Source organism: Nilaparvata lugens, chromosome X (genome assembly GCF_014356525.2).
Source record: "Nilaparvata lugens isolate BPH chromosome X, ASM1435652v1, whole genome shotgun sequence".
Classification (NCBI taxonomy): domain Eukaryota; kingdom Metazoa; phylum Arthropoda; class Insecta; order Hemiptera; family Delphacidae; genus Nilaparvata; species Nilaparvata lugens.
In genome coordinates this window covers 39,383,072-39,392,991 of record NC_052518.1, presented here as the reverse complement: position 1 = coordinate 39,392,991, position 9,920 = coordinate 39,383,072, and the positions used below count along the sequence as shown (strand labels likewise).

The window sequence follows — 9,920 nt, the reverse complement described above, 5'->3', positions numbered from 1 at the left end:
ATGATATGGACTATAGTGAGGTTCACGTTATAATGACAGTATTTGCTCAACTTTGGAATTGCTATCCTTGTCTATCATTTGACAAAGCCGGTGGTACTATCCTTTTCTAGGTCCACAATGATGAATTTATCCACTGTAGATGAATTTATTTTAGGTTACTATAGAACCCTTCATTTGTTTTGCGATAAATTTGTTTCATCCCACATCTAAACAGTCTCGCTAATAACGATCGATATTGTGAATTCGATAAATTTCCAATTCCACATACTTTCAATTCCACCAGCTGACAAGATATTTTGAGTTCCGCCGGCCTGCACGATATTCGGAGCTCCGCCTGTCAACATATTCGGAGCTCCATATATTTCCAATTCCGGCTAGCTGCAAGATATTTTGAGTTCCAGATATTCCCAATTCATGCGACCCGAATTAGGTTATGACGCCTTCAATGTTTACGTTTTGCCTCACCCGTATGGCAACAACGCGTCCACACGTACATTCAATGCGAGTCGTCCTAACGATAGAAGTGGAATTTGAAATGTTTACCAAGATGGCGGCCGACCTTCACAGTGAACTTGGAATGCTGACAGCGCTCCAGCGGGCGTTTTGTGAACTACGAGAGTTACGAGACATGTTTTTTTATTATTATTTGTAGGTTATGTTGTAATTTTAGCGGAAAATAATGGTTGTGTTTACTTATAATCAATAATTATTAGTTTGCAAGTTATATGAATATGTTAGCTACAAAATCCATAGTTTTAAAATGAAATTATTTTTCAAAATCGATTTGAGCTAGACTATATAGCTGTATAACATAAAATAATGATGAAGATTGATGTTATTCTTCACTGTACCAGGTTCCAGGTAAGACAAACAAATTTAGGTAATTAAAAATCAAACTTTTCAAAATAAACAGGTCCAATTAATTATTCAAAAAATAATGCATTTTTTGCCTTTTTATTATGTTATGATATAGTTAGCTTTTCAGGATAATCAATAATTATTCATTCCCGTAACCAGTAGCCTAGCCTAACTTTTGTAAAACCAACAAACATTGCTACTTGAAGATATGCCGTAGCCCTGTAAATTGCATATTCTTATAATGCATTTTAAATTGCATGTAAATATTCTTATAATGCATTTGACATTAAACACTTATTTTGTGTTATGGCGTCTGTAAAAATTATTGTTATCTATCTAGATCTTTATAGACTCACACAAGTTTTTAATGCACTACAATTGTGCATACTTGTCTATATATAGACACTTTACAAATATTACTATATTATAATATAATATGCTTTTATTACCGTTATAATAACAGTGGAGAGAGAGAGATAAAAGAACAGAGTTTCCGATTCTCTGTCTACTGTCTTCTATAAAGGATATCTGATGTAATATTAACTTTGCATTCTTGTTTGAAATAACTAATTATGTTTTATTCCTCAGGAAAAAAATAATGATTGCAGGAGGTTTGTGGCATAAGGTTCTAATCCATCCTGAATGGAGCAAGTCCCTAGCTTAAACTCTTAACCCTACAGAGGCACACTTACTTTATGCTAACACAGACTCACAGTAGACACACTGGGGTGTTGAACACCCCAATTCAATTTTCCATTTTTCTTTGAAAAAATATGAAAAAACAAGTACTTAGACCATACTTCATCATTTCTTAATCATTTTTGTTCAAAGTGCATACTCAAATCAAAAGTAAAGCACTTCTTATCAATATTTATACTAATTTTAGAAGTACGTATGTTCCGCCTAAGTGTTGGAGCTCCTAATCCGGTTTGAACGAATAGCTTGATCATTGCCAATGACAAATTCATCAGAAACTTACGTCTCTTCATTTTATTGTTTTGAATCTCTAGTTGTAGAGATTCATAGCATCTATTCCAAACTGATCCATCATCCTATACCACATTTGTAGTGGCAATACAAGTAAATCTTTGTAATAAAAGTGTTTGATGAAAGTCCCACGTGAAAGACACTCTGGGGTGTTAGACACCCCAAACGAAGAACAAGATGAGCTGATGACCTTGTACAATGCTATTACTGACTGGAAGTGGTGGAGGTGGAGAGTAGTTGACAATACTACAAACCTAATTTAGACTGGGTATAAATTCCCATATGTTTGATATTGTCAACTGCAGAACAGAAAAAAACACCCCAGTGTGTCTCTTAAGGGTTAACTTGTTTACAATTTTAGTTTTTTTTTCTTCCCATTCATATCCAACACTTTCTTATTTTTTAGAAAACATGCAGTCTGTAATCTACCCCCATGTCAGTGTAGAGAGGCCTGTTCATGAAGACACAAAATCCTTCGATGGTGAGTAATACGTTACTAGTTTTGATCATTGGTCTCAGAGATAAACAATTATTATTCGGAAATATCTAGAATCCATTAAACGAGTCTCATTCCCAAACAAAAACATTCAAACTTGTTTCACTTGCCTGCCAATTTGAAACTGTCAGATTATATAACTCTTATGCCCAGTTTCCAGGCCATTTATTAAATCTAATGGACCATTGAATCTTGGACACCACTTATTAAATCTAACTCGACCATTAAACCTATAAATTGTTTTGTCAGTGATTATGTTTAAGAGGGTGTATGATTTCAAATTAAGTTGGTAATTGACTAAGAACTCAATTTCAAATCAAACATCTCTTAACTTATGATGCAAAATTCAAGATCAGAAACATTTATTCCCAGGGAGTTGATTCCCAAAATTCATAAATGCCCGGGAGTTAATGATTATTTTGTATGATAACTAAGAAAACGCCTTTTTTAACTAAACTTATTGATAAATAGTTATATTGGAATGATTAGAATAAATAATTATTTATAATAATGATTAGAATAAAAATAAATAATTATTTATCACTTCTTGATGAGTGTGAGGAGGAATAAGCATTCATTTTCTAATAATTTAAGGCTCCGCGCCACGCTTTTGGAAACTTATTATTGGTTCCATTTTGATTTGAATTCTATCAAGATACTTGAATAGATCATATTTCCAAGGAAAGAATATTTTCATCATATTTTCGTTTTGATATATTAGGCGCTTTAAAAGCGCATAACGTTCAAATATTGGGAAAGATCCATCCTCAAAATTGTATGAATTTATTTGCTATCATTTATGATGTAATGGATCTGCCCCAAGATTTCAACTTTTGGCGCTTTCAAAGCACCCAATATATAAAAAAGTAAAAATGATAAGAGTTTTTTCTTGAAATTAGTCAAATCTAAATAAATTGATAGTATACAATTCGTAATACTTTGATAATTTGCCAGTAAAAAGAATCAAAAAGCGTGGTGCACATCCTTGATTATTGTATACGGCACCACTATTATGATGCTACTTCCATTTTATGTATTGTTAATTAAATCTGTTATACTCATATTCCTAACAGTCAAGTAAGCTTAGTCAACAAAATATTGGGTTTACTTTGTCTTGAATCGCTCAAGAAGTTGAATTTTGGGTTTACTTCGTCTTGTATTGCTCAAGAAATTTAATTATTATAAATCATCTATTATTTTGCAAAGAAGCTCACAATAATTTAAACCCAAAAATAAAATAATAAAGAACATACTAGAATGTTCGCTTCTTCAAAATTTCATTAGTATGTGAATATTTCATTTTTTGTGATAATAATGTGTAATATTCTTTCTACGAAGGCTTGGTTTTGAAGCATCTAAATTTGAAAATATTTTAGGGCTGAAAATTTTGTGAAGTGAAGAACTACAAGACTTGACATATTTCGGACTATGTGTAACTTTATCTAAATTTGGGAGAGGAACAGCACAGGGTTACCTTATTTTTCCTCTCCCTATCATTTTCATGATATACTTATTATGATAAAGAATAAAGAAGGGGACGCTTTGCTTTAATTGAATCAGTAAAATCGATAGTATATTTAATTAATACTATCTAACTAACCCAACTTAATTCATCGATATAGGTGATCACTGGTTCACTCAACGTAAAGTCTAGCCAAATTATATAAAAAATTGATGTAATTTGTGAGCTATTTACACTGCTTTTTCGAATGGATGATTTATTGATTATGATTGTCAAATGTGATTGAAATTGATAAATAATATAAACTATTTTAATGCAATTTATTCCCATGGTTTCTTGGGCAGAGAAATATTACTCAATCATAAGTTTCTTCCCAATGGGAATATTCCCGACTCACATTACTACCCTCAAAAATCAGCACTGACTACCCTGGAAATCTCCCCGTCTACTCACTACACCATGTTCCTACCTCACTTTGTTCAAGCAAATCAGTCTTAGCGCAAAACGCCTATAATATAGTCCAATACAAACAGAAGAGATTTATCACCAAGTCCATTCTGTTTGCATTGGACCATATTTCTATATTTGTAGAGGTGTGAGACACTACGACTCTATGCCACTTTGGTGTGAATTGGGTCTTATGCTTAGTGAACTGTAAGTAGAAGTATATTACAAAATATTTATTCTACCACTCCTACCTATCGCTACAACTTGAACATTCAAAATGTTATTTTCAAATTTCATCAACTTATTTTTTATCATTCGATCAATCAATAATTTGTTTGTTTTTTTCTCTTTCAGACACCAAAACATATTACACAGTGTAGATGGGCGGATAGAAAGCGTGAACATCAAAAGCCATCGTGTGTGTTACCCAGTTTCCATTCTGCATCTAACAATAGCAACAAAGCATCCAACATCATAACTTTATTATTATATAGTCCAGGCAATGAATGCTCAAAAGAGGGTATAGTGAGAAAAGTTTGGAAGACTATATTCGACCCCGCAATTTTGTTTTGGGTATTAAGGAGGTAAAAATATCCCCACCCCTACCCCTTGTGCTAAGGGGGTGGGGTGGTTCAAATGTACCATTTTTTGGTTTCTCGCATATAACTCGAAAACTATGTATCTTACAGACATAACTGTTACATACAAAAGTAAAGCTTATTATAATTTCCTACACTATTCATCTCACAACTTTTCTAGTTTTCGAGATATCCGCTCTTAAATGTGTGACATTTTTGAAAAAAACATGTTCGCCTCCAATTTTTTTCTATTTCTACTCTTATAACTTTTTAAAAATTGATGGGAAAAATCAATGCAGATTATGAGCTCATAGAGCCTCTTTCAGGGCTTATAACTCTCCTTGAAGTCCCTCATACCAAACACATCAGATGCATAGTTTTCGAGTTATATGTGAGAAACCAAAAAATGTTACCTTTGAACCACCCCCACCCCCTTAGCACAAGGGGTTGGGGGAATTTTGATATGTTTACCCCCTTACTACCCTAAACAGAACTGCGGGGTCAAAAATTGTCTTCCAAACTTTTCCCTCTATAACCTTTCCTTGACTGCACTGTATATCATCTAGTTAATTTTGATATCACATTAATTAAAAAGCTTCCCTCATATTATAATTTTTCAATATTTTACTAATTGTATAATACACAAGAAATCAATATATTGCCGAGGTTGTCAAAGATGTGAATTTTCAATGTTTTTTGATGTAAATTATTGCAAAAAACTAATATCATGGTTAGCTATGCATAAAGAGGTATGATAGCATGATGGTCATTCTTTACTGAATCGAAATAAGCTGTTATAACTTTTTCTACTATTAATTTGGTTTTCAATAAACTAGTTATGATCAGATGCCTCATTATTAAATGCAAAATTCATGTCAGTTATGTAGCTTTTCTGCAATAAACAAGAATTACTCAATAATTAAGATGTTTAATTTGCTGTTAAAGTTAGGCCACATTCACACCAGAGTTGTCAACTAACTGAGTTCTCAACAAATTGAGGCGGTTTCTGGATATCCTTGTTCTAAACAAAAAGTTTCGTTTCCCAACCAGTATGAGAAACACTGAAAAAGTTGTGAACAAAGTCTTTTACCTCTAGAATTCCATTAGCTTCAAAAGTTTGAACATGTCAACAATTCATTCGGGCTACTGAGACAAATGCGCAGGTACCAAAAAATAAATTTGTAATGGAATAAAAAAAAAGGTAGGTACGGTAATGGAAAATTAAGTGTCACTGTTTTGATAGAAGCTATACAAGCATTGTTTTAAATGATTCTAAGAATAATAGTTCTAATCTGAAACAAATAATAGCTATAATACTTTGAAATCATTTAAAAAAATACTGTATTTTCCACAGAATAGGCAATGTAGTTATTTTTAGTCACTTTGGGTATGCCTAGGCCTGTATTTCTAATTTTATTTTATTTTTGCAAAATCTCAAATTTATTTTTTCTTCATTCATATACAATATATAATCTTCAATTCCATCATGATACATTACATTAATTCCAATAAGTAAGCATATTATTATTATATTAAATTGATGGTTAGCTGTCACAGGAGAATAGAAAGGCTATTACGTATATATGAACTCAGTCATAGCCATCTCTAATACATGTATTACGGAGTGGTATATTGATTTCAGTGTCTGTATACTACATAAATTAGACATTCTACGCAAAGCATATAGACCTGGGGATATTTTTTTTATAACTTGGCAAACATGATTATCCCATGAAAGATTGCTATCTATTAACAAGCCTAGAAATTTTGTTCTCTCTTCTGACTCTAGAAGCTCGTTATTCACTGCTATGCTTGGGCATAATTCATTCCTACTCTGCCTAGTCATAAAAGGGACAACTATAGATTTTCTTGAGTTCAATAATAGATTCCGGCTATTCAAATATTCATTAATCGAGGACAGGCCTATAGCAGATGAGAGCTCCACATCTTCAGTCGATTTTCCAGTAAAGATTATATTGGCATCATCCGCATATAGGCATACAGAGGCTTGCGGTGGAACCACATTGGGCATACCCCTGATATAGCACAGGAATAATAGCGGACCCAAAATTGACCCTTGGGGTACTCCATATTTTAAACTTTTCAGGTCAGAGCGATAGCTTCTCTTACATATATGGTTACTGTTCTCTTGAGTATGCTCTATTTCTACAAATTGCTGTCTACCAATTAAATAAGATGAGAACCAAGTAAGCTCCTTTCCATGTACTCCTAAATCCTCTAGCGAATGTAACAGAACAACGTGAAGTACACTGTCAAATGCACGAGTCATGTCCAGAAATGTGCCAACAACTTTCTCTCCTTTATCTATATTATTAATTATTGTATTTATGAAATCCACTCCTGCTGTAATTGTTGATTTTTTTGAACGAAAGCCATGTTGTTCTGTGTCCAATAAATTATTTATTTCTAAGTACTCCATCAATTGAATATAAACCACTCGTTCAATAATTTTTGAAAATACTGACAATAATGCTATCGGCCTATAACAACCAGGATCTGTGATACTACCTTTTTTAAATATTGGAAAGACTCTAGCTATCTTCAGTTTGTTAGGAAAATGGCCTGATATTAGGGAGGAATTTACAATATGTGCTAGTGGTTTGATTATTGCTGGTAAAACTTTTTTGACAACTGTTATTGGAATGTCATCCGGACCAGAAGAGTGTTTGTTTTCAAATGACATTACTATTTTTATTAATTGACTCTCGCTAATAGGATTGAATCTAAATCTTAAGGAAGTTTGACAACTTTGTAAAACTGGTACATATACAGGTATCGAACTTTTAGGAATATCCGGAATTACAAAATTGTCAACTGCTGTAACGAAAAAATCATTAAAAATATTGCTAACACAATGAGGGTCCGTTGAAAGTGCACCATTACTTATTACACCTAAATTAGAATTATTCTTTTTACTCTTACCCACCTCAGCATTAATAATTTTCCAAGCTATTTTGTTCTTGTTTTTGGAATCCATTATTTTTTTATCAAAGTATTTCTGTTTATTTTTTCGTATCATAAGTTTGAGAGCTTTTCTATAATTTTTTATTTGAATCTTTAAATCTTCTCTTTTAGTTCGTCTATGTAAATTTTCCAACTCTAATAATTCATTTTTTTTATCAATCACCTCAGTACTCATCCTAATCTTGCTGTTATTATCCTTTTTATATCTTAGTATCTTTGGGAAATGAATGTTGAAGTAATGTGAAAATACTGAGATGAAGACATCATATTTTTCATCAACTGGTGATTGATAAATCTCCATCCAATTCAGATTTGCTAATTCTCTATAAAATACTTCCAAATGACTTTCATCAAATCTACGATAAAATTTCCTAGTTGGTTTATCAAGAACGCCACCCACACCCCGGATCTCAAGCAGTTGCGCATCGTGATCCGATATGTGAGTGATGATGCTCGATGCATTTAAACTATCGTCAACAATGTTCGTAATAAAGTTATCTATTGCTGTTTCGGATGTGGTTGTTATTCTTGTTGGAAAATCAATCATGTAAATCATATTATGCATTTTGAGAACATTCATTAACTTATTATAAGTATTATTTTTCTCTAAAACATTGATATTTATGTCTCCTGCTAAAATAACTTTCTTATATTTTTTACATAAAATTTCAAGTAGAATTTCTAACTTCTCTAAGAATGGATCCAAGAAACAATGCTGAGGAGTTCTGTATAAGCAAGCCATTACAAAATTTAAACCATCAAGAGTGAATTCAGTAACACAGCATTCAAACTCTTTTTCAGTTGTTATTGACAAAATAGCTGGCAACTTTACAGATTTACACTTGGAAAATATTTTATTATGTACTAGGATCATGACCCCGCCTCCAGTACTTTCTAGTCTAGAAAAGCTTGAGCTTATCTGATATTTCGGAACATTGAGTATTTCTATTTCAGAATTTGACATTTTGTGTTCTGAAATCGCTACTATGTCAGGCTCTAACTCATCTAAATTGATATTTAACATTTCCAAGCGTGATGGTAGGTGTTGTACATTTTGATGTAATATGGAGACCTTATCAACATTTGTTCTATTTTTATTCATTGGAATTTGACGAGGAAAAGTAGATATCTTACCATAACAAATATCTTTGGATTCATATGTGGGAATGATTGGGTTAAAATCTGGATGTAGATTGTCAAGAGGAGAGTCACTGTCAAAAACTAGATCAGAGCGAGAAGTATTGTAAATTTCAGTTACCTCGGTATCACTTATGTCAATTAAACTAAAAAAGAACTATAGAGAGGAATAGCTGGAGTCGATTTTCTATACAGGAAGTTACTACGCACGCATCCAATTATACTATCACAGATCATTTTCTTACCTAATTTATTGAGATGCAGACCATGAGATGTGTGGAATCTCCTACCCAGATGACTCATATCAATAAATTTACAATTAGAGAATAAATTACAAATTTTTTCCATGGCTATATTAGTTTTTCTAACCAGTTCATTTACACACGACCAGTCCGGTAAATCGTAGCGGTGTGGAATTGAGAATACTATGACGTTGGTTCCGTAGAGAGCGGCCAGACTCTTTCGCAGACCTGTCAGGACGTCGTTTGCTTCATTTCTACTGACATCATTTGTGCCTCCCTGAATCACCAGCACGTCATCACTGCCGAAGTCTGCCAATCTATCCGGCACAATATCACAAAACTTGGCACCTGGCTTTACGAACGAAGTAAATTTCAAGTTGGATTTTTTTGCAAACTCGTTACCGACTTGTCTGCCCTGGCTGCTGGCGTAGTGGTGGATGGTGATATTGGAAGGGGCTGTGTCGGACTCACACTTCTCTGCAGCGACATCACCATCATCGACAATAATTGGAGTACTTTGTCGACTTGAAGAAGCCGGTTTATTTCCAATTCGTTTGCTACCATCATTGGACCTGGTGCTCACCGAGCCTTTGCTGTTATTATTACATTTATTAGCATTATTCCTCAACGAGTTGTTCTCATTCCTCAAAGCAGCGTTATCGGCCTCCAACGTTTCAATTGTCACAGACATGCATTTCATCTGATCTCCAACGTCTTGTTTATCCCTT

The 9,920-nt window shown here is 33.3% G+C and overlaps 1 long non-coding RNA gene across 1 annotated transcript; it reads left to right on the top strand.

Moving 5' to 3' along the window:
* The first annotated feature begins 607 nt into the window (after positions 1-607).
* LOC111046463 lies at positions 608-5,095 on the top strand. Its single transcript, XR_002605775.2, has 3 exons — positions 608-861; positions 2,252-2,326; positions 4,605-5,095. It is a non-coding gene; the product is annotated as an uncharacterized LOC111046463 (long non-coding RNA).
* Positions 5,096-9,920: the final 4,825 nt, after the last annotated feature.